The following is a 23,122-nucleotide window of genomic DNA, read 5'->3' as shown; positions in this document are numbered from 1 at the left end:
TGATCTGATAACGACTGGTTTGTGGGAAGGAGGCAACTCCCTCCAAAGAGAATTCCAACCTGGAGAGAATATGATTTGCAAATAGCAGTGATCTGTACTTTCCAGTTGTATCAGAAAAGGAGGCATCTGAAATACATAGCTGTGAAAACAGAGATTTTTACAGCTCCTCTTCTATTTGTTCTCCCTAATTTTTTGCAAATTTCCCACGTTCCAAACCATGTTCCCCATTGTTAGCCCCAGTCTCCTTTCCTCAAAATGAGGAGCACCTCAAAATGAGTGCTCTCAGGTGTTCCTTATTGTCTCCTTCTAGGCTAGATTACATTCAGATTGCCACAGGTGCCTCTAGCATCCTTGATCACAGTGATTATCAACAGATACAAAAGTGGATTAGCAAAGGTTAACAATTAATGGGACACAGAAACATGTGGAGAGAGCTGATAGGAGGAGAACTGCCCTGTTCAGTGAAAGGTGTATGGGGAGATGTGTGAGATTTTGCAGCTGAACTATGCAATGAATAAGTTATCATTGTAGAAGGTATGTTTCATTCGTCGCTTGTGGAAATAATCTGGTGGCAGGAAGATTAAATGTCTGCCATACATTTTGGTGTTACCTAGAATTTGTAGATATTTGTGTATTGATTTTGCTTTATGTTGTAGTTTCTTAGGTGATGTGTGTAAAAGCATATGTACCTGTATTCCTTAGAGATGGCCATTATTCTTGCTCCTCTCCTCCCTCCCACAAGCTACCATCAATGAAAATGATCAATTCTAATGAAAGAACTCAACTACCGTGTATTAATTTTAGATGGCACCTCAAATATACTGGCAAGTTAGATTCCTTTAGATCCACTGTTCACGTTAACATTGTGCTAAAGCCCATAGTTATTGTTTCTGGACGCTGTGTTCTGTGCTGTAAGAACTCTGACAGCAAACCTTTTGACTAAATCCACAACAAAGCTCTGTTTAACACTCAGCAATCTGATTTCCATTATCCAGTTGGACTGTTTTTTTGGGTTGTGCCTTGAAGTTTTATTGCAACTATTTGGATCTAAACTAGACATCAGAGTGGAAAGGAGAATTTAAGAAGATAGGAGGAGCAAAGAAAGAGTTCTACTTTTATTTATTTTATTGTGTGCTCAGAAAAGAAAGGGAACGATTTTAAATCCAGCCTTTCAAGATGTAGCTTTCCATGTTATTTTAAATTTGGATCATACTTCAGTGTATTTCTATGGCAGTCTATCCCCCACTTCGAAACAAGCGGTAAATTGCTGCGTAACATTCTGACTGTGCAGAGGGAAGCTTTTCTGCTGCTCTGCCCTAGTCCTACAACAAATTAATAAGCCAGGGCACAAATTCGCTTTTAGCTGCAGGCTTTTTACAGTCCTTTTTCCTATCCCCCAAAGCAGACTCTGTTCTGGGGTGCAGGTTAGTGCACTCGAGCATGGGATCACACCAACCTATTCTCCATCAGTGAGATGATGAATTTGCAGGACAGAAAATGTCCCAAAACATTTTACCTTTTGGACTATGGGACAAATTTTGCTTGATTTCCCTGGTGTGTGTCAGAAATGGCTCAGTTACAACAGTGTAAATTTGATAAGCCCTATTGGCCTCGGTGGGATGGTTGAATTTGGCCCATTGCTTTACAACTGTGTTATTGAAACAGTAAATCTTCTGGCTGCAAGGAATAATATAAAAAAAATTAAAATTCACATATGTTGGGATGTGCCCTGGATAGTGTTGTAACAGGATAATCAGACTTAATCTTGTTTTGTACTACAGTGCTGACAACATATATGTGGCAGCACTGGAGAAAAACCAGCATCTTCATTATTCTCAGTGCATTTTGTAGCACACCAATGCGTCTGGGCAAGGAGAGTCTCAGAACCATGGCAGGGCTGGAAAAAATTGCCTGAAATGAGGTGTAAAGATGAATAAAGAATGATTTCCTTGTTTTAGCTTGAAGAAGAAAGTATTTTTTTCAAAAAGCAGGAAGATAAATTAGAAAGATTTGCAGCTAGTGTGAACAGTTCTATGTATATCCAATTAACAGAAAAAATACATCAAAATTTATGATGAATGATACGTCTGCTTCGTCCTATTCTCATTATACATACATCTGAAGTGGAACCAATGCTATTTATGAATAATTTAATTAAAGTGATGACAAGTATTATTTTTGTAGCATACAAAACTGTAAACATTAATTTAATAAGGCTGAGAATCATGAAATGCAATCTTAATTACTAGAAACTAGAATAATCAGCTGAACTGAGGCAGACAAGACAATTAACTCTTTAGAAAGGAGTTTACAGCTGCTAGGGTGGGACTAACATCCTAAGAGAGTTAGCATAGTCATTACTTTGAAGTGCACAATGTTTTGGAATAAACTATGAAACCACCATAAACTCCCTTCATTCCCCATGTCTTTTGAATATTCTACAGCCCTTAGAATTTCTCCCAATATCTTATGTTTCTGTTGTCTGCCAGCCCCAGGGCTTAGTAATAAATCTCCACGCCAGCTTTCCTTCCTAGTGGTGGCTAAGCTGTCTTCAGGTGAAACTACAGACTGGATGATACCCCTGGATCATTGCAGGCATTCATGTCATGTTTTCCCTCTCCTATCTATAACTATCAAGGTCTGCTTAATAATGAGTAAAGTTTCTTGCATCTTGCACTCTCCTGGAAGGCCCTTCACTGGCTTGTCAGGTGGAAACCTTCTTCCAATTTCCCAACCATTCCCTGCTTTTAGTTGAGGACACTTTTTATAGCTGCTTCTTTGCTCAGGTTTTTACCCCTCACCCTGATTATTTAAACAAAACAAGCATACTCTGTACTATCAGGATAAGCAAAGCAGTTGTTAAAGCCTCCTCTTGTAAGATGGGCTTACCTTTCCCCTGATCATTATTTCTATTTGATTTTAGCTTGCTTTAATATTGGTACCAAGATTGTTCATGGCTTTCTGTCTGGCTGTAGGGGAGAACGCTTTTCAAACTGGGTCACCCTCTGCAAGGGCAGACTTTTAGTCCAAGTTCAAAGTCATAAGCATCAGAAAGCTGAGAGTTATCACCCTGAGAATAAAATATACGGAGCCTTTAAACCATAAACACGGTGCTTGACAGCATCTCTGTTACTTACAGCAGGATAAAATGACACCGTCTGCTCTGCAAGTGGCACTGCTTTTTTTCTCAGTGTGTTCATTTCTCTGCTTTTCATTCTCTGGTGCCTCATTTCTGACTCATCGTATGAACAGAGCAAAAGAAGAATTTGAGCTGGTAGCTGAGGCTTCATGTTTTTCTTCCAAAGTCACCACATTCGCTCTCATCAGCCCTGCTGCCCCTGCATGCCGAGGGCCAAGCGTTTCCCACTTCTGTAATTCCCTAAGTTGCAACAGGATTACAAAACAAGCAAAAGTGTGATTTAGTGGAGATGAAATTCTGATCCCAAATTACAGATGTGATAGACAAATTTAGATGACATTTACACTTTACGAATAAAAGGGATGATTTAACCTTTGCCACAGTGTTTTAAGAGCTCAGATTTTGGAATACGGAATACTCATAATCATTAAATTAGGTAGAATATTCATTAGCATCACCAGTTCACATGTAAAACGATTTAAAATGAGAACGAGATTTAGAAGCTTATCTACTAACACACATAAAACTCACATGCTGGGGGGAAAAATCTTAATAAAGTGACATCTAGTGGCTACACACAGACATGACAGAAACTCTGAGAGGTTGGCCCAGCGCAGGGCTGTGCACAGCCTGTGTAATTCAAGGCAACACAGTTGCGGCAATAAAAGCAAGTGCCGTGTAATTTTGAAGGGAAAATACTTGAACGTAGCTTTTTAAAAACTCGGCTGGTAGCTGGCACTTTTCTCTCAGAGAACAGCCTATTTGTCCCTGGAACACAGGGCAAGTCACGTTCTAACATGAGAAGTGGGTCCTGCTGCAGTCTGTGAAATATTAACATTTACTTCAATAGGCAAGGATTTCTGACCCCAAAATTTAATTCCAGATTTAATACTGACGAACACTGTGAACATAATTCCTCTTGACTTGAGTTTCTCTATCTGCAAACTAGAGACAACACAGGGAAAATTTTTGTTTCAGCGTGGCTTTCCAGCAGTGCTTTATTAGGTCAGTTCTTACAAAACATTTGCCATTTTCAGATGGAAAATGCTACTAAGGAGCTTGATATTGTCAGATGTTCTAAAAACAGTCTTCTAATGCCAGGTAATTGAATTGATCGCGCACAGGAGATGGAGAAGCTGGTATGCTGTTCAGACTAAAAGGAAAGAAAGTGAAGACAAGTATTGTTAAAACCATTTAAACTGTTAAATTTAGTCTTTCTCTCTCAGAAGTGATGCATTTGGAAGACTTTGGAGAGGACAATTCTGATTTCACCAGCTGTCCCAGTGTATTTGTTAGCTGATGTGTTTCACCTTTTAAAGGCTGACTTGGTCATGCTGTGTCGCCTTTCTTCTAAATCAGCAAAAATAGACATCTTTCTCCATAGCTTCACTAGGAAGACCAGCGTGCAGGAGTGAAGGCATTTAATGCACTGTGTACCAGTACAACAGAACTGTCCTGTGTTTCAGACAGTGACTATGGCCAAAGTCCAGTTTACGCAAATAAACTACAGGGGCATCAGCCAGCAGAGCTGATCGGTCAGGATCTGGCTGACCGACACAGCTATGGAACACCTGGAACGATAGTGCTGCTTCTCTCACCAAAGCACTCAGCAGTATGATGCTGCTAGGATTGGGAATGCTTCCCAATGCTTCCCATCTAAGTATCCTGCTGAAATTTTTTTTCTTCTAGGTTTATTAAAAAATAATATTTATTTTTTCATTTGTAATTGTTAGCGCAAATTTTGCTGCTCTTGGCATTTTCAGTGTGTACCAAAGTTTCCCTTCCAATTTTATTTTGTGTTTTATGTTTTCTTGAAAGTTAATAGGTTTTTTTAATGCAATTCCAGCTTGAGGGAATATAAGGGAAGTAGAATTTGGTGGCATGAAGTGCTGAAATAGTACAAATTTCAGCAATATCTGAAATGCCTGTTGCTCCTTAGTTTGAATATATAGTGTCTATATTAGTTTTATTTCATTCCATGTACATTCATCAGCTTTGTGTCTCTTCAACAATGGCAACTTAATAAGTCATATTTGCCAGAAGCACTGAAGTTTGTATGTCATCAAGAGCAGTTTTACACAGAAGATGGATATTCCAGGGCTCTTAAATATAACCAACTAAAAATATGACTGTAACTTATTAAATTTGCTGTTTATATGTAACAGAACTATGTTTGTCTTGGAATTTCTATAAGAAAATACATGTATTTTTTCCCAGAAAGCAACATATTGTTAAACAACCTTGCACACTAAGGATCATATCACAGCTTCTGGTGGTTTATGTGGTGCATCTCTTATTTTAAAGAATTATTATTTCCATAGGAAGTTTCAATGATAATCAGTAAGGTTTGACAGTAAGTAAGTTTTAATGACAGAAAATAGAATCGTGCCTTTATATGGACAGACAACTGATTTCCTGATAGGCAAAAAATGTCTGATGGCACTTCAGAACTGACTGAGGGGTTGTTTTTGTACAGAATTAATCTATGTTGAACCATATGATTAAATTCAGACTTGGTCTTAAGTTGAAGTGTTTTGTGCAACTGTGAATCCATGGGGTTTTAGAAGTCATACTGTAGGAATCAGAAAATTTAGAAGTGCTGGAAACAGTCACTTCACAGAAATGAGAATCTAAACTGTGTGGAGTTTTATCTTCAAGTGTGAGTCCAAGAGAAACGTTGGTTTTCATGTCCCTCACCCCTCCCCAGCTCCTCCTCCTTCTCTCCCTTCAGCCAGTATCAGATTATAAATGGATGCAAAGGCTTCTTGCTAGGTCTAAGCAAATGCCCCAATTCCAGTTCTTCAGGAATTCTGTGTCATGATTTTACTCCTTGGTTCTGGCCTAGTTGGAGTGCTAGGTGAGTCACTCGCTTTGAATTCGTGTTATGAAAACAGGGCAGGGGGATCAGTTTGTAAAGACTACCTACAGAATATGTTGTAGTGGTGGCCAGAGAATAATGTAATGCTGGGAAACACAGAGAAATTATTTCCTATTTTACCACAGTCTTTAAAACAGAAAGGCAATGACTACTGTGTTAAGGACTCAAAGCATACTGGCAAACTGCTTGATAGGGCACATAAGGACATCCCACAATCCAGTCTTCGCAATCCTTCTTAAACAAGAGGAAGAAGCAAACTATTGCATTCTGTCATTAGACAAATATTCATTTCTCAAATATAACAGTACTGAGTATTTTATTGAAACTTCTAGACATCAGCCTGCACTCTCCTTATGTTCAGGGTTTTACAAGCTGTTTCCATTACAAAAAGAAATCGATGCTGAAGCCAGACAGTTAATTGGGTAAATCCTTTTTATTTGCCGAAAAAATGTAGGCAAAATGCTGTTCCTCTCAACACAGTAGGCAGATTCCTTGTTTATGCTTCCCAAACCTTCTTTTCCAGAAACCACTCTGCTTATAAAGCTTTCTCTGAGGAAGATGATTCTTTCACTTCCTCTTTTCTTTTGTTTGGTTTTGTTTGTTTGTTGTTGTTTTTTTAAATTGTTTCTCATTCATTAGGGTGAGAAGAGTTTTTCAGCCATATAGAACTTCTAAATCCAACCCTTTGAAAGGTCTGTTCATTTGTGCTGTCTTCTGTGAGAGTGAATTTCCTATTAGTCTATATTTTGCAAGGAATACTCATTATTGATACTAATCATGGATCAGTAGAAAGCATAATCTCCACTGTCTGTATAATTAATGCAACTGTTGGAAAGTTGCTGTAATCAGAAGAATGTGCTCCTGTTTTTGGTTTGTTTGTGGGTTTTTTTTCTTCAGGATGTGTAAGACAGGACAAAACACTTGTCCATTCAATGGCCAAATGGTATTAGAGAACGTGCTTCACAAAGGGATAAGTATCATCCAGTGAGTTTTATGGAGGGAAAAGCTGTCTGTAATAAAAAAGCTGCCCAGCTGCTCTTTATGCAGAAATTGCCCCATGTATTATTCAGGTTGTCACATCTGTCATAGGTCCACTGAAAGAGATTAAATTTTAGGTATGCAGATAAACTACACACTTTTCAATTTATGTTAACTGATACTGAGAGTCAGTGTTCAAATTGTGTTCTTAATTTTTGGTGGCATCAGCTCATTTACATGAAAGTTGAACCAGTTGAAGAGATCAATTTAGGAGCTCTCAGGGGTCCTCCCAAACTCTCATTCTCTACCATGATGAAAGTACCGTGCAGCACAAATGTCTGGTCACGTTGCCCATAGGAGCTTGGACTGCAGCACACACAGACTATCTGTATAGCAAACTTGGGAATCAAGAAGCTTTTGCACAGGTTAGTCGTTTGAGTCACTTGACTTCCCAAAAGGCCACTGCTACTATTAGTATCTGAAACAGCTGATGTAAAACCTAGATTGCATCTGCTTCAGTCACACCTCTTGTTGGCACTGCGTAGGAGCCCAGATGGAGCGGCTGCTGCTTACCTACCCTTCCTGAGCACCAGTGCTGCATCACAACCCGCTTTTTAGCAACTGCGGGGAGACAGGGACAGGAGGTCCAGCAAATTAACCATAATTTTAAAGTGTGCTGTCCTTTCTATATAATGTCTGTCTCATAATTCTTTCCCTTGCCGTAGAGTTAGAGCAGTTTTACATGTGAAAAGCCATCCTGTTTCCTGTTCAAAAAAGAAAGAAATGAGAATTTCTAAATTACTGAATATTTCTTTGTGAGGCAAATCCAAACATAAACCACATCATTACTGATCACAGTGGTGTAATTCCTGTTGTGGAGAAGTTAATTTTGGATTTTTTAAAGCAAAAAAAGTCTATTTCATTTGAATTTTCAGGGCTTTATGACCAGCAGAGGCTCAATTGCATTTCAGAGAGGTAATTTTTTCACTCATACTTTTGTTCTGTGAAGTGCAGATCAGAGCCAGCTCTGTAAAGTGGAACAGGCCAAAGCCACACTCCTAGCTATGGTCCTCTCTTAAACCCTTTTTACAAAGTGCTGTTTGAACACTTTTTTAATCTCATCTTTTCTGCACACGTGATACACCCTTTCTCTGAAATACATTCCCATTCTGGTGACTGGTGTTGCTCTTGGAGACTACCCCTGAAGAGTGTCTCTCTGAGTTTTGGAGCTATAGCTCTGCCTTGCAAAATTTGAAAAAATAAGTACTATTGTGGTTTTATTTTTAAAATCAGTACCTGATGCTCCAGATAATCTAGGTTCTACATAAGATGATTTTTGCTAATTAATAATGGACTGTGAGATTTCCTAGATGGCTGTTAAGAAATCCATTTATTGAAGTCAAATGGTTACACAATTGTTGTAAAATTTTGGAGCAGCAGAATGCATTTCAGTAGGCAGAATTTGAAATAATTAATTCTGTAAAATAAAGAAAAGGCAAGCTGGAGGGTATAGTCATTCCTTTAAAGTAACCTCTCCTGGAAAGTTCTTTGCATTACTATTCATCTGATTGATACTGTGTGGGAGGAAGGGTTTTATTTAGAAAGATGCAGCTGAAGGCTCAGTTTGCACGCTGTTAGGTGTGTGCAATTTTATTGAAGTAAATGGAGTCCTGCACAGGAACCAAGCTCTTAGACCGCTGTAGCTCATGCTATTTCCCAATGCCTACAGAAACCCCTCCAATTCCATCCTCTATGTGCATTACAGAACAAACAGGCAGAGCAAACAAAAAGTACCTTTGACTCTTCAAATACAGGCAGTACTTGTTTGCAATAGGAGGTGGCCAGCTCTGTGTCACCTAGGGAGAGGTAAGTAGCACCCAGTTCTTCACAGATCTGCCACTTGTTGCACTGATATTCTGTAGAAGGCCACACTATCAGATTTTCTTACTCCATCTCTGTAATTTGAATGGAAAACATTTCATTTGTAATGAATATGAAAGTTTCCATTGATACCAATGGTCTTTAAATCAGGAGCTTGTTGTGTAATCAAACATGGAGAGAGGATGAGAATATAGATGTTAAACAGAATGGGTTTGGCTATAACACAAAGACTGAATTATATTTAAAAAGAAAATCTGGTTGGCAGTTATGTAAGACTATTTTATCATGTTTGTTTATGACTTGGGAAAGGAGGAGAGCTTGGCAAGGAAATGTTTTGTTCTAAATCCTAGTAAGCATGTTCATATGCCAAAAATGCTGTTTTGTCTACTTTTCATTTTTCTAAATTCTGGAGACATCAGAAAATACCCGCCTGTGTGTTTGTGGACATTTATTCTGTTGTGAGAATGTAGATTCATCATGTGAATATGAAATCAAAAGATCAAATAATTAAGTATCACAGCTATTTCACACGTACGTGTTGAAAACTTAAAGTTTTCTCAGTATGCATTCTGAAGAGAAAAATACCCAATTCAGTAGAAATATTGCCTTGATTTTCCATTCATTTATATGACTTCTACATTATTGCAACCTTAATTGTTTCATTGCGCTTCGTCCCGATATACCACATTGCAAATGAAAACAGAATCGGCTCTATATGCTTCTGCAGACTTTCACTGGGTTTTGGTAGGTTGCTGATTTAGTTGGAGAGCCATAATCTCAGAAGAATACTAATCAAGTCATCTTTATCAAAAATATCTCAATGTCTTGCAGACATTTTTCATAACTTATTCGGCACGTTGGCTGATTTGTGCATTGGGCTTTAGTCTGATCTGTAGACTAATACAAACCATCTATAAAGAGCTGGAAATGAGGTTTTATTAGAAATTGTATTTACTAAAGGCAGTTTTCTTAACTGTCTTTGCATATACATCAAGAGCATGGTGATAGTAAAACAGAGCCATTCCATCATTTTCTAGATGGCCATAAGCATATGGTGAATTGAAGGGAATGTTTCTCAGACTTTTTTCTCTCCTAGAGCACCTGTAGCAAAGATTAGTGTGAATGACTCATAAGCCATATCTACATAAACAGTTTTAAACCCATACACCGTATGAACAACTGTCTCTAAGAATATAGCATTAAAATTATTAGAACAGGTATTTTTAAAGTATCAGTTCTTTACATGTATTACATTTTCATTTTTATGTTCTTAAATGTATGACACACCCTGAAGGGAAATTACAAATTCATATTCTATTGGGGATTGAAAGAAATAACTTACAGTTCCTGCACTATCAGTGCAAAACTTGAGTAAAACATCCTTCATTAGAACGTTTATGTTTCACATCTGAACATTGGGAGACCTCAGGTTAGATAGTTCACAGAGTCTGAGATCTAAAGAAGCTGACAAGTATCCTTTTAAGATGGATTTATTGCATAATGTGTCTCAACTAACCTGGCTGAGGGGAACAGTTTACGGAGTCCCAATTTATAGAGTTTATGGAGTCCCAGTTTCTGCTTTGAGTTGCAAGAGCAATTGCAGTATATTTCATACTGAGAGGCAGTGAATGATTCTGTCCTCTGTGGCAGAATTCAGTTTCTACTTTACTTTTGTAGTGATTTTGTAGTGAGGAATGACCAACCTTTAGTATCCAACACACAGCAATGAAAATAATACATGCAAGTGTTTGAACAGCTTGGGTAGCAGCTGGTAAATGGTGTGTAGGAAGGTTTGTTCTCTTATCCATGTACGTGCTAAATACTTACTGGTCCCCACCTTTTAAATATGAAATACTAAATAATGAAATTTAAAGCAGTAGAAGCTCTTAGGAAAAATGTGCTTTTATGTAATATGTGTCTCATATTTCATTATGCAATGACAATACACCTATATGTCAAGACAGGACTTAAAATTTAATCTTCACTCCCATACTAGACATTAATTTGGACTTTATGTGAATCCAAGGGCATTCAAACATATTTTGAAAAACATTGTTTGGCCAGCTGTCTATAATTAGCAAAGGAACTGAATAACACATCAGTAGTAATGAAAAGCCTATCAAATATTTGTACTAACCAACTTTAAACCTCAGCAAGTATAAGAATCCTGTAGTGGAACATTTACCAATTATTTTCTACCATATGGGCTAAACAGGAATGATGGAAATAAGTTTTAATACATGGTTTAAATGCTGTAGAACCAATAAGATATGTAGGTAACGTGCTAAACAGAAGAAAGTACAATCCAAGAAACCATACCTTTTAATTAAGTTTATGACGAAGTAATTTGGTGTTGGAATAACTTCTCATGCATTTTCAGAGGGGAGAAGAAACAGTTTGCCTACATCCCATTATTAAATAAATTCTGTAATGGATTATAAATGAAAATTCTGAAATTAACATTTCAGAATTTCTCATGTTTAAAGTCTATAGCAATTCATCATTTGATAGGGAATACAGAGATTCTAATTAGGTTATTTTACAAAACATTTAATGTAGAAATCATTCAGTGAGAGTGCTTTCTAATTGTAGAAATGTGCCTGTGTGAGCTACATCGAATAGGTGTGCTTGTGCCAAACCCTGTTCCCTGCTGTTCCTGAATATTCATTTGGAATTCCTGGACTGGCTTGCTACCTTGCATTTGTTTGACGATGGCTGGGGTGTTGATGGAACCAGCTGCTGTCCCAGCTATGCTGTGCTTGCCCCAGCCAGGTGCCATGGGTTGCGGTCCTGCCTGTGCTGTGGTTGCTCACAGCTTCCCTCACCAAGCAGCCCTTCTCTTACTGCTCCCTGACCATGAATTCGAGAAAGGATGGAAAGATTCCTATAAAGGAACAGGGGAATTTCTAGAAAGCTGCAGAAAAATTCATACAAAGTGAGGGGAGAAATACTAGAAAGCATCAGGAACAGGCCCAGAAAGCAGCACATGAATTCCTAGAATACTCTGTCAAAGTTCAAAGAAAGTCTAGGAGAAATTTCTGGAAAACAGTCAGGATATTCCTAGAAAGCACCAGGTGAATGCCTAGAAAGTATGAGGATTTCTACAGTCTAGATGGGGAAGCCCTAGAAAGTAGTGGGGAAATTCCTAGAAAGCAGTGAATGAATTGGTAGAAAGCAGAACGTGAATTCCTAGAAAGCCTCAGGAATATTGTTAAATGGACTGATGTAATTCCTAGAAAGCACAAGGAGAAATCTAAGAGAGCTCTTGAAAATTTCCAGAGTAAGGATTTCCCAGCAAGCTGCAGAAAAAGTATTTGGAAGTGCCAGAAAACACCAGCATTGGTTAAAGATCCAGTTTTCTTTATAAATCTTCAGAAAATATAATTTTTATACCTTTAAGCACAGCCTCTTGTTTTGCTTGAAAACTTGATACTCCATACTGGCCTTAGAAGTTCTTCCTTTTAATTGTTTTATTGCAAATATTCTCTCTCTCATCACGAGGAACTGTGATTTCACAGTCAGCAGCTTGTGATTTCAGACGAAGGAGAAGGAAGTGGAACTCATGAACTTCCAGGAAAAAAACCACTTGTTGTCACACAAACCTTCTTAATAAATGAAAAACAGGGAAGCAGGAAAAAAGAATAAAAATAACATAGGCTCTCAGCAGACTCAGTGAGATTGTTTTACATGAGAACTTAGTGGTTCTTAATGAATTACATGAATCTATTAAAATATACTGTCCATTTTTCAGTGTATAATGTCCCAACTTTCTGTGTAAAATACATGACTAATCTGATTTGAAATGATTTAGGAAGGTGCCAAAATAGCAATCACATATAGACACATGTGAAGGCTAAGGTGAATGTCCAAAGCAGTGCCTGCCTACACCTGACTATTTTCACCTAATTGTGTGAAAATTCTTCCCTACCATTGCCCTCCAAAGCCTTGTTGATTGAAATGTTTTTCCCTTTGTTCTTGTGCGTCAGCGTGATCCAGCAGACTGGGCCCCCCGACCGCATCTCTGCCAGGCCCTGCTCTTGCTTGTCCTCTTCCAAGCAGGAGTCTCAACAGCTCAGTTTACTTCTGTGTCTGCTTTCCCATTGAACCAGAGCTCCCCAACCACTGTGCAGCACTGTGAGATTCGTGAGCAAAAAGCACTAGTACTTGGTGGCTAACTAAATAGAATTCTTCAGGAAGAATTCTTTTCATTTCAATAGTCTTTGTGCCTGAGCAGGCCCTGCAGGTTATGCTAATGTGAACATTTAATAAATATATATTCCTTGGGGAACCTAATAACTAGATTTTCATACCAATGACTGATGAATGCACCACAGGGCTTGACCTGGCTAAAGGCATTTGAAATATTGGCCATGTTGAATAGTTACAAGCCGACATATGAATCTCTTGGGGCGTATTCCTTCTAGATAGGAAGTTCCCCATTGTAAATGGTTTCCCTGCTTTAAGGCACCAGACTTTTAATTCAGCCTTTATTGCAAATGCGTCTGGTTAATGTTAAATTAAAACACTCCAGGAAATCTGTACTTTTCACTGTATTTGTTATTTATGTAAATCTTTGGACAGCGTCCATTGCTCCAAGATCAAGTTAATTGGAAACATAGAGCAACAGGCGTGAACACAGTCCCAGCAGAGCATTCTGTGTCTGATGCTGAACTGTTAATCTTTATTATTCTTCTAAGACATTCTCCAGATTTCCACACTGTGAAATCTTCAGATGCCAGGTGAAGGCACAGTCTTTTATACTGAATTTCATTTTTTTTCTGAAGACTATTCCTATTCAGCAAATCATTTTAGGTAAACATTGTAAGTCAGGTTGATGTAAAATGAAATCCGTGCTCTGTTGATTTGGGGCTTTGGGCTGCATTTGAAAGGTTTGTGTAGATTGAGAGGTCAGACTCCATGACCAAGGCCACAGATGCTATTCTGATTCGCATGTCTGTGGCCTGTGGAATGTGATTGTCTGAATGAATGACAACATACAGTGCAGCTCTGCTGTCTCTCTGTGATGTTTTCAGTGACATTTTATACTGATGAAAGGCTTTGTAGACTCCTCCCAGGTTTTATAGTAGGTCAGCTCTCTGCTGCGTGAGACCATTTTCTCCATTGCAGGTTTGCGTAGCTTTGACAAAACGTTTCTCTGCTTGGCTGAAACACTTTCAGCATAACGCAGCCCAACATGTTTGCCCAGAAAACAGCACCGCAGCAGCAGCACTAAGTAACCATGGCTAGGGATACAGAGAATTTAGGAACTATCGTTTGGCTATATATTTTCTTCCTTTGATGAGTCTATTTGGGTGAAGTAGCTTATTCTACATTGAAATGCTTTTCCCAGCCTAGTTATATTGATTCCAAGTTTAACAAATCATATGTTACCTGCCAGCATAGCCTGACCAGCAAAAACTCTAACGTATGTGCACCTTAACCACAAAGTTAACCAGCTGTTGGTGCGCTGAGGCTGTGATAGTTAGGAAGATATTTTGATCAAGAGAAATTCAGGCAGAAGACCAGGCCACTCAAAGTGCCTTCTTGGGACTGAGCTTCCCCACGTATAATGTGCCACTCAACTCACAGAATTGCTTGAGAATCACAAGATTCTCTGACAACCAAAAGTGAGATCTAAAGTTGGTGTTCGTATCATAAAGTTTCCCTTAAGTAGGACGCGGTGATGACAGCGAGGGAGGAAGTTTTTTCTTTGATTGCAGGCATTGCCATGGCAGTTTGCAGATGTTAATTTTCAGGAAAAGAAGTTTTCATGGAAATGAGATGTAGTTGCAGAGAGGGGCTTTTACTTTGTCATACTGGTTTTGAAACTGGTGTAGGGCTGAGAAGTGCCATGTGCTAAAGTAAGGTAATTAGGATTCAGCCCCCAGTTGCTTAATCAAGAATTACAAAGATTAGCAAAAAGTAACAGCATGTTTTTACTTTGTGAAGTAAAACACAAAAGTTACCACAGGACAGCCCAGCCCCTAAATGTTCCAAGGTGTTCCTTGGCCAATTAACTTCAGGAGCAGGTGAGGCAAATTAGCCCCAGCTGAAGCCTTATTAATATAACTCCTGGCACCCAAGCTAGTATCTTCAGCCAGGCATGCAAAAACTGTGCTGCTGCCTTTGGAGAACTGCAGCTTTTCTAGATAACAAATTCTGCTCAGGTACCCCAGGATGCAGGTATGTGCATTTAGTTAAAGTCTTTAGCGCTTCCACTTTTGAGGATTTTTGCTCAAAGTCATATAGTCATCTCCCTCCCTCTCTTTCGACCGCAGCTGCATCTTGTTTTCTTTGCCTTTTGGCAAGTACAGCTGGTCAGCCTGAAAAAGCAGAGAGGAGGTCTCCTGCATTCGCAAAGCAACTGCTAAGTTTGATGAGGGTACCTGCATTGTGTTTCTCTCAGTTTGTATGCTGTAGCAGCTCTTCCAAAATGCTTGACAGCTTTTGAGCTTTATTTCATCGTAAGTATTCATAATTTTAGGGATCACTGTCTTTCTCCACAGATCTCATAGACTTCATCAGGTACTTGGTTCCTTTTTGTGACTTTCCTTCTGCAATATGTGTAGTCCCAACATCAAGGAGGCATATCTGTGTTTTCTTCTCAGATAAAAGGTATGCTTTTTAAAAAGTATTCAGTGCCTGGACTACTTCATTTTTATTTAAAGACTTAGTCCCAACTTTTGATAATTTTTTTGTTTCATGTAGACAGTGGTTGTTTGGTGGCCTTGACTTTGGAGGAATTTGAGAGTAAACTACAGGTTATTTTTTAAAAATCAAATTCAAACTGTGAAAGGAAATAAAAATTTATATAACTTATATTTCAAAACTGCACTGACTGTATTTTCTAATATATGTGCATCTTTTGGTTTTGCAGTCATAAGGACCTGAGAATTATAATCAAATTAAAATCCTGAAAGCACTGCTTGGTTGGTTTTTTTCTTTTTTCAAGATGGGGAAGATGAATATGATATTTGAAAGTGTCTTGGAGGAGGTCAAACATGGTTTATGTATATAAGAGGGGTTAAGTAAACTGTGTCAAGATTTTTTTGCAACATGTTTCACCGAGACTAAATATAACATGTCATCAGGCCTTTATGGGCTAACATTTATAGAAAGTATAAATTACGTATAAAGAGAAGACCAGGCAACTTCTTTAAATATTGCACATTTCCAAAGAGTTTGACTGAAGCACACTATTCTAATGGACTGCTTACTGCTGACAGTACTGGCTGTTATTGTGAGATAAACAGGTTAAATATTGACTATCTAATTTTAGTTGCTATGATTGTAAGTGGGCAACTACTAAAATATGCAAGTATATCTTGTAAGTCTAGATCAAAACAATCTAGTATGAAAGGAATGATTAATTATACATGAAATGTGTGAATCCCTCAGAAAACGCATTTTTATCCTAGGAAGTATTGAGATAGGGAAAGTAGATAGATGTTTTATGTGTGCCCATGGAGAACCTGATTCAAAACTCAATGAAAACAGTGGGCTTACTTTCAGTGGGAATAAAGTCCTAAATTAATGCACTGCACTAATTCCTATGGCAAATATGGACCTGGTCAATTCAAAACCATGGCCCTCCAGTGGGCTCCAAACAGTCGGGGAGATCTTTCAGGGACCTAAAAATTCTAATGCATGTCTTGTATTTGGAGATATGTTCAGTCCATTTGGTATGACTCAACTTTTAGAGCTTTTTGAAGTATATTTCATTTTCTTATGTGAACTTCAAACCATGCATAAGTTTATTTTTAATTATTTAGAGAATTTTGGAGTATCTTTTCATACTCTTTTGTTTACTTCAAACCAAACCACCTATTAAAGCTGAGGCAAAAGTGTGAGAATGTGATCTCATTTGAGTTTTAATTCTTTCTCTGAACATAATGTAAAACAAAAAGAACTTCTGGAACACAAATATACAGGTTGTACTGTAACATTAGTTTCAGCTATCCTGGGAACTCATTAGTTTCTCATTATATCTTTGGTCTAAACATAATTTTCTATTAAGTAATTAAGCAGTGAACTTCCTATCCTGTTTGTCATAATAATATGCTTAAGTACATATAATTCTCTGCTGGTGAATGGTACTGTGGAAACGTTGCTCTGATTAAAAACCATTAGTTGATAAGGAAGAAATTAGCGTGACAGAAAATTTGTGGTCCCGCAAGATCAAATGCTATTTTTTAGCAATACTGGGCAACGTACTAAGACTATACATTATATATAGCTTTCAATATTAGTCTACAAAATTAGCCTATCTTTTCTTGTAGTATAATAAAATTTTTTGATAACTTTTCACTTTCATAGTGCTCCTATATGACAAGGGTAAAGAACTTACAGCACAAGTAATCTCTTTATTGGCTGACTTACATGATTTTTCTTCTATTTGGTCTCTGCAAGATATTTTCTGGACGTGTGTTACAGTTTAATCCAGTGACTTTCATTTGGACTAGATTTTTGATTCCTGGACTCCTGAATTTTTCTTATTGAAAAACCTATATATAAACCACCTGGAAACTAAAAAATTTCAATACACGGAGGACAAAATGTTTAAAAGATGTCAATGACATAGGGTTCATATATTCTCTACTGTTTTAAAGTGTCCTCAATACTGAGAAGATATAGCATTTGCGGGGGGGGGGGGCAAATTTATGAGGGAAAAGTTTAAAATATCTTACGATGTGTACTTCTAATTCCATTATTTTCCGAGGCTGAAAAGAGGAAAAGTCAAATTTATTATAGTTCATATTATAGTTCAAATCTTCTCTTTTTGAAAAATTGAGCAAGAAAATATTTTAGTTTATTTTGGAGTTTTCTAATAAATCCAAAAATATAATTTTTGGATGAAGACCCAGTTTGAATGCACACTTAGTAGATAGCATAATTTTTGCCCAGCTGGCCTTTAAACAGTCATGCTTCCATATACTTCATTCACACCAGCAGCCTGCTTTATACCTGCAAAGCTTTATTCCTGTTTTATGTATATTCTGTTCTGAATGTGGGTGCACATAACATCACTCAGGGGTCATAAGAAAATGCTTTTTTCCTAGTACAAACCTTGAGGAAGAGAGTTGTGTGTAGGTTTCTGTAACTTGGATGCTAAATTCAGCAGATCTTTGCAATTTGTCTGCAACTATTACAGGTTGTGTAGCCCTCCTTGTCACAGCTAGGCTGATAGCTTTCTCCACCCTTTTGTAAAGAGCTTACTTTCGTGGTGTTCAGGAGATAGAAATCATTTTAAGAGGCTGTTCTGTTTTTCATGGTAATTCTGTCTCTGTAATTTTTTGGTCCTTCAACACTGAATAGGAAAAAGTAGTTATCCCTTAGGAAAAGCTCAGATATTGACTAAGGAGTAAACCATTAGATCAGACTGTTGCTGACATGAGATATTCCGATACGCTATTTCAATAATGAGCACTTGCTTTGCTTTAAAGATTTTATTAAGGTTCCCAGGAGGGCAAAACAACCAATCAGCTTAATGATGAGCTCTCCAGCTCACTCTGGAGCATGTAGTTCATGTTACTGTACGGGTCACTTTACCACATTCTGGCTCCTGCCCTGCAGCTGCATTAGCTGGTAGCTAGTGGTGTAATGGAAGCAGCGCATTCCCCCAACAGTCTCTTGTGTACAAAGGTAACTGTTCTTTTCTATCTTTAAAAGTACTTCCAAACTGGTGACACTCTCTTTTTTTTTTTTTTTTTTTAATACAAGTACAAAAAATAACCTAATAATAGAACAGTAGCTGGAATGTGAGCTACTTAACATGGATTAATGTGTTTATTAAAAATCTTGGGATTTTTGGATAGTCTTGTGAGATATGCATGACCTTTTCATGATAATCCCCAGAGATACTAGTCATACTGTCCAAAAGCAGCATAAAGTAGTTCAGTCTCATACAAACAATATAATTAAGGGCACTTTGAGCCTGGTAATGGGATATGAACGTACCAATCTGCTCAAATCATCTTTCCAAGTATACCATTGTTGTCAAATATTGCAATTAGTGCAAGGGGTTTATTTCTCTGGATATAAGTAAGTTTTGTGCTTTCATTGTTGAATATAAAGAATCAGTTTCTTCTCTTAGTAAGCTTATGCTAAATGCTACTCTGTGTAACAAGGAACCAGAATCTTCCTCTGAAACTCTGTGCGTGGTTTATGGTGATCTCAGTTTACTGGAAGTCTGTCCAGTCATAAAAGACAGCCATCACTCTCGGCGTTCCTTGGAAACTGTATTATTAGCAGTCTCACCAGAGGGGTCAAGGACTGCACAAATGACATAGGCTAATCTGTCTCCCCTACAACAAAGGGCTACGTTTGGGGTCAAGGATTATTGTGAAGCAGCAGAGAGAAGCTGCGTATCCTATTATCGTCCCCAATACTATGGGGCCTCGTCATTGTGCTTAGCATCATACAAACATGTAACAAAAAAATGTCTGCACTCAGACCTTAAAGTCTAATCATTGTCCTCCCCATCTGGGTGCAGGACTCAAGTGACTTAAGTGAGGCATCTATTTGTGTTACATTTGCTCACTCCATTTCGTACTTATGCTGCTGATGATTACAGAAGGCACCTCTGTAAAAACAGTAGGATCAATAGAACTTGCTCTTAAAAATTAATATTTAATAAGCTGATAGCATTTGAAAAATCTTCTAATTAAGACATTCACATAAGCAAACAGCTTAATAAAGTACAGGCATAGTCCGTATATTTCAAGACTGAGACGGATAAATAACTTTTTTTTTAACTAACGTGATCTTGCCATACTCATCACATTTACTATGTATATTTTACGTCAAAATAATATGTTTCTGTAGCACGTCACAGTCTTCAAAAAATAATAGTAAGTAATGGTGATAAACGGCACCCTATCCAAATCAAACTTTTAAAAACAGGCTTTGTTAAAAAAAAAATAAATAAAAAATCTACTGGTTGAGTACAGCTGATTACTAAAGCTTACAAGTGCTGTGGCTTTTGATACGTAAGTAACTGAAAGGTTTCTAGGTGGTGTTGCACTGTTGATGTTCTGGAGGAAAAAAAAAGGTTTCTTTAAAGGGCTGCCTTCCACCAGGAACTGCTCTTTGCCAGGTAAATGCTCGTGGCAGCATCTTCAGCGACTTATATTCACCTCTTCTGTATGTATTTGTAGCATCCCTTGGTCAAAGTTGCCCAGCAGAGGAATCATGTGCCTGAAGTACCTCCTTATGCTTCAGTGGTACATTTGCTACAATATAGGTTTTTTTTCTGCCCAAGCTTTTATCTGACCCTTATTGCAGAACAGCTGGACACCCACAGTCAGCACTGCACCCCTCCTTGGTAGGCCGGCCATCCTCTTCCTCTCACACCAGTGAAGCTGAGGTACCACTACAGCCTCCGTGCTAGACATTGCTTTTGATAAAGCTGTCCTACAGAATGAAGGACTATTCTGACAATGGAAAAAATCTTCCCAAAGCCACTGTAAGAGAAAGGTTTGTGGGATGAAGCCCTCTAGGATGGGCTGAGCAGCTGCAGTTTTTTTGGAAGCCTGGTGTGTAACACATTGCTCTTCTACAGTCAGATGCACCACCTGCAGGGAGTCAGGGAGCTTCGCTGTGTGTACCAAAGCTGAGGAGCAAGATGATCATGAAAGAGGATGTGTTTACCATCAGATCAAATAAAAGCACACAAGAAAGGACTGTGTTTGTGTTTACTAAAAAAAAAAAAAAAAAAGGCAAAAAGAAATATGAGAAAGTTCAGAAGCATTGGAACAGAGCACTACGCCTTCAGGGACATGAGGAAAAATGATGACAGAAGCAAAGTTCATAGCCAGAGGCTATGATGTTATAAATCTATGAAAGAAAAGTAAGTTTGGAAGTAAAGCAAACTAAGTATTTTTGGGCATGGTTATCTCAGTCATAATGTTAAAATGCCATCAAAAAGGCTCGGATTGTAGCAGTTCCTTTACAACATTTCATTTTTATGAATTGTATATACTTGCTGTTTGGGAATGGAGTGAAGTTTCTATATCTGAAGAGAGATTTTTTTTTTTTTCCAGGTTAGGTATGCTCTAAATTTTACTTAATATTTTTAGGGACATATGTTTTTTTCTGGCTTTCTAATTTCTAATGAAATTACCTGAAACCAGATGTACAAATAAGAACTCTGTTAACCTTAAACACTTTCCACCCAGAATCTGGAAGACAAGCTTATTCTTACTGATTTATGCACCATATCCTGTAACAGAGTGTAGCTAAGTACCCAGTTTCTCAGGGTCGATCTTGTATAGCAAATAAAATCCACCAATGCCTGAGCTACGTCTCTTTTTCTAGGATTTTCCCTTGGGGGAAATCCAAATCCCATGTACTGTAGATCTCCCTTAGTGAGATAACTGTTGTTCTGCTGGGTTGCTGTAAGCAACACATCTCATCAAAAGCAAGAAAAATAGTTTAATTGCCAGGTGAATTGTTGGACAACAAGTTTATTAGCAGTATACACTTTGAATTTGTATGGAACCATATGCATTTTGAAATACACCTTGAAATTGGTTTTTTTGGCTTCATGGAAATGGAATATTTTAGATGGGGCCTGGTGCTCAATGGATATGAGAGATCAGTGGCGCACAGTCAAGTGGGGAGCCCTTGAGAGAACTGGCCTGCTGACAGTTGTGCTAGAAAACCAGATAAAAGACTTCGAAGAAGAAAAGGCTACAGATTCACTTGCAGGCAGGGTAAATAGTTTAGGTAGATTTTTGTCCTTTGTTTTAAAGCTGTACTGTTCAGTTTCTTGTGTTTCTCTAATTTCAAAGAACTACCTATTTGACAGCAAATAGGGCTATTAATGGCTTCCAGTATTCTGTAGCTTTTAGTATTTTCTCTTTTTGTGACAGAGCAGATTGAAATGTTTGTAGTTATATCCATGTTTTGTTCAGCCATCACACTTGCTTGGATCAGAAGCCTCAGAAGTGCTAGTGCGGTTTGCATATACATTCCGTTTGCAAACGGCCTGTGTCTTCGAAGCATTCTTCTGTGAAGACTATTCATAGGTGTGAAGAATATGTGTTTCTGAGTCAAGATTTGTCTGTTGTTGCTTTCCTTCCCCAAGACTTGCTGGAGCAGCCTTTGCACTTGCTTTGTCTCCTGGGATTCCATGGTAATCTGGCAGATGGATTTATGTCTCTATTTGTGTTTCTGATAGCTGTTCTTCAGTGCTAGCATCTTCAAAAACATGTGTTTCTATAGCCTGAAAAGCATGAACCCGCTGGGGATTACATGTGTATGAGATGAAATTCTCTCTGCACTGAAGCCAAACAGGCTTTCTTCCTTAGATGGCAAAATGGTTACGTAGAAGAAGTTTTCTGCGGTGCGTTGCCATCAGTTGCCAATGTCTTGAACATCTGAGACGGAAATGAAGATACAACAATTCTGGTCTTGGTATTGTGCAGTTTAAATGGAAAGGTCCTTACTGCCCCTTGTGAGGGGCTGCAGCAGGGCTCATGGGGCTGGAAATTAATTCAAGAAAGTTACTACTGTGCTTGCCCTTTTCCCCGCTGATATTTGCATTCTTTTTTTCCTCTTTTTTTTGTTTGTTTTACTTTGTTTCAATAATCTGAAAATGTTAAAATACTCAAATTTTGCTCCTTTACTATGGAAAAAACCACCACTGCAGTTTATTCCTGTTATTGTCAAATAGAATTTATTTTATTAGTCTACTTAAAAGGCATTTACAAAAACACCCAGCTCTCTAATTTACCAATTTATTTTTTTTTTGCCAAGCTTGTGCTGCTGCTTTGGCTTTGTGCTTATTATTTGATGCCTCCATCATGCTACAGAAAATGTCTTCAATTCTGGTTGAGATTGTTCATTTCCTTTTGTTCAGACGCTGACTTTTCAAGTCTTAACGTACTGTTTGCTTTGTTGCTTTTCCAGTCACAGTCCTGTTAATAACTGGAAGGCAGGCAAGGCTTCCTGAGACGAGCTGTGCAGTGAAACAAAGTACTTACTTTTCACGCCCTCAGAAATGAATCCTTCAACTACTAGACTATTATGTGCCTAATGCTGAGGAAATAGTAGTACTCATGTGGCTAAACTGGTCCTCTTGGTGATACTGAGAATGTTTGAATTTGCGTCCAAGACAGAAGTGTTTTCTGATAGATGAACAAAAAGACAGTCTTCTGATGGTGTTATTTCATACCGTTGTCTCTTTATTTTCATATTCCTCAGTAAAATGTGTGCTACTTTCTGAAGTAACCAAGCATTTATCA

The 23,122-nt window shown here is 38.0% G+C and overlaps 1 long non-coding RNA gene across 1 annotated transcript in view; it reads left to right on the top strand.

Moving 5' to 3' along the window:
* The first annotated feature begins 415 nt into the window (after positions 1 to 415).
* LOC141748167 (uncharacterized) overlaps positions 416 to 23,122 on the top strand; it is a 63,712-nt gene continuing 41,005 nt past the window's right edge. The window contains exon 1 of the long non-coding RNA XR_012588935.1: positions 416 to 534. This is a non-coding gene — a long non-coding RNA (uncharacterized LOC141748167). The remainder of the gene's footprint in view (positions 535 to 23,122) is intronic.

This window comes from Larus michahellis, chromosome 9 (genome assembly GCF_964199755.1).
Source record: "Larus michahellis chromosome 9, bLarMic1.1, whole genome shotgun sequence".
Classification (NCBI taxonomy): Eukaryota; Metazoa; Chordata; class Aves; order Charadriiformes; family Laridae; genus Larus; species Larus michahellis.
This window is presented reverse-complemented; position numbering and strand designations above follow the sequence as displayed.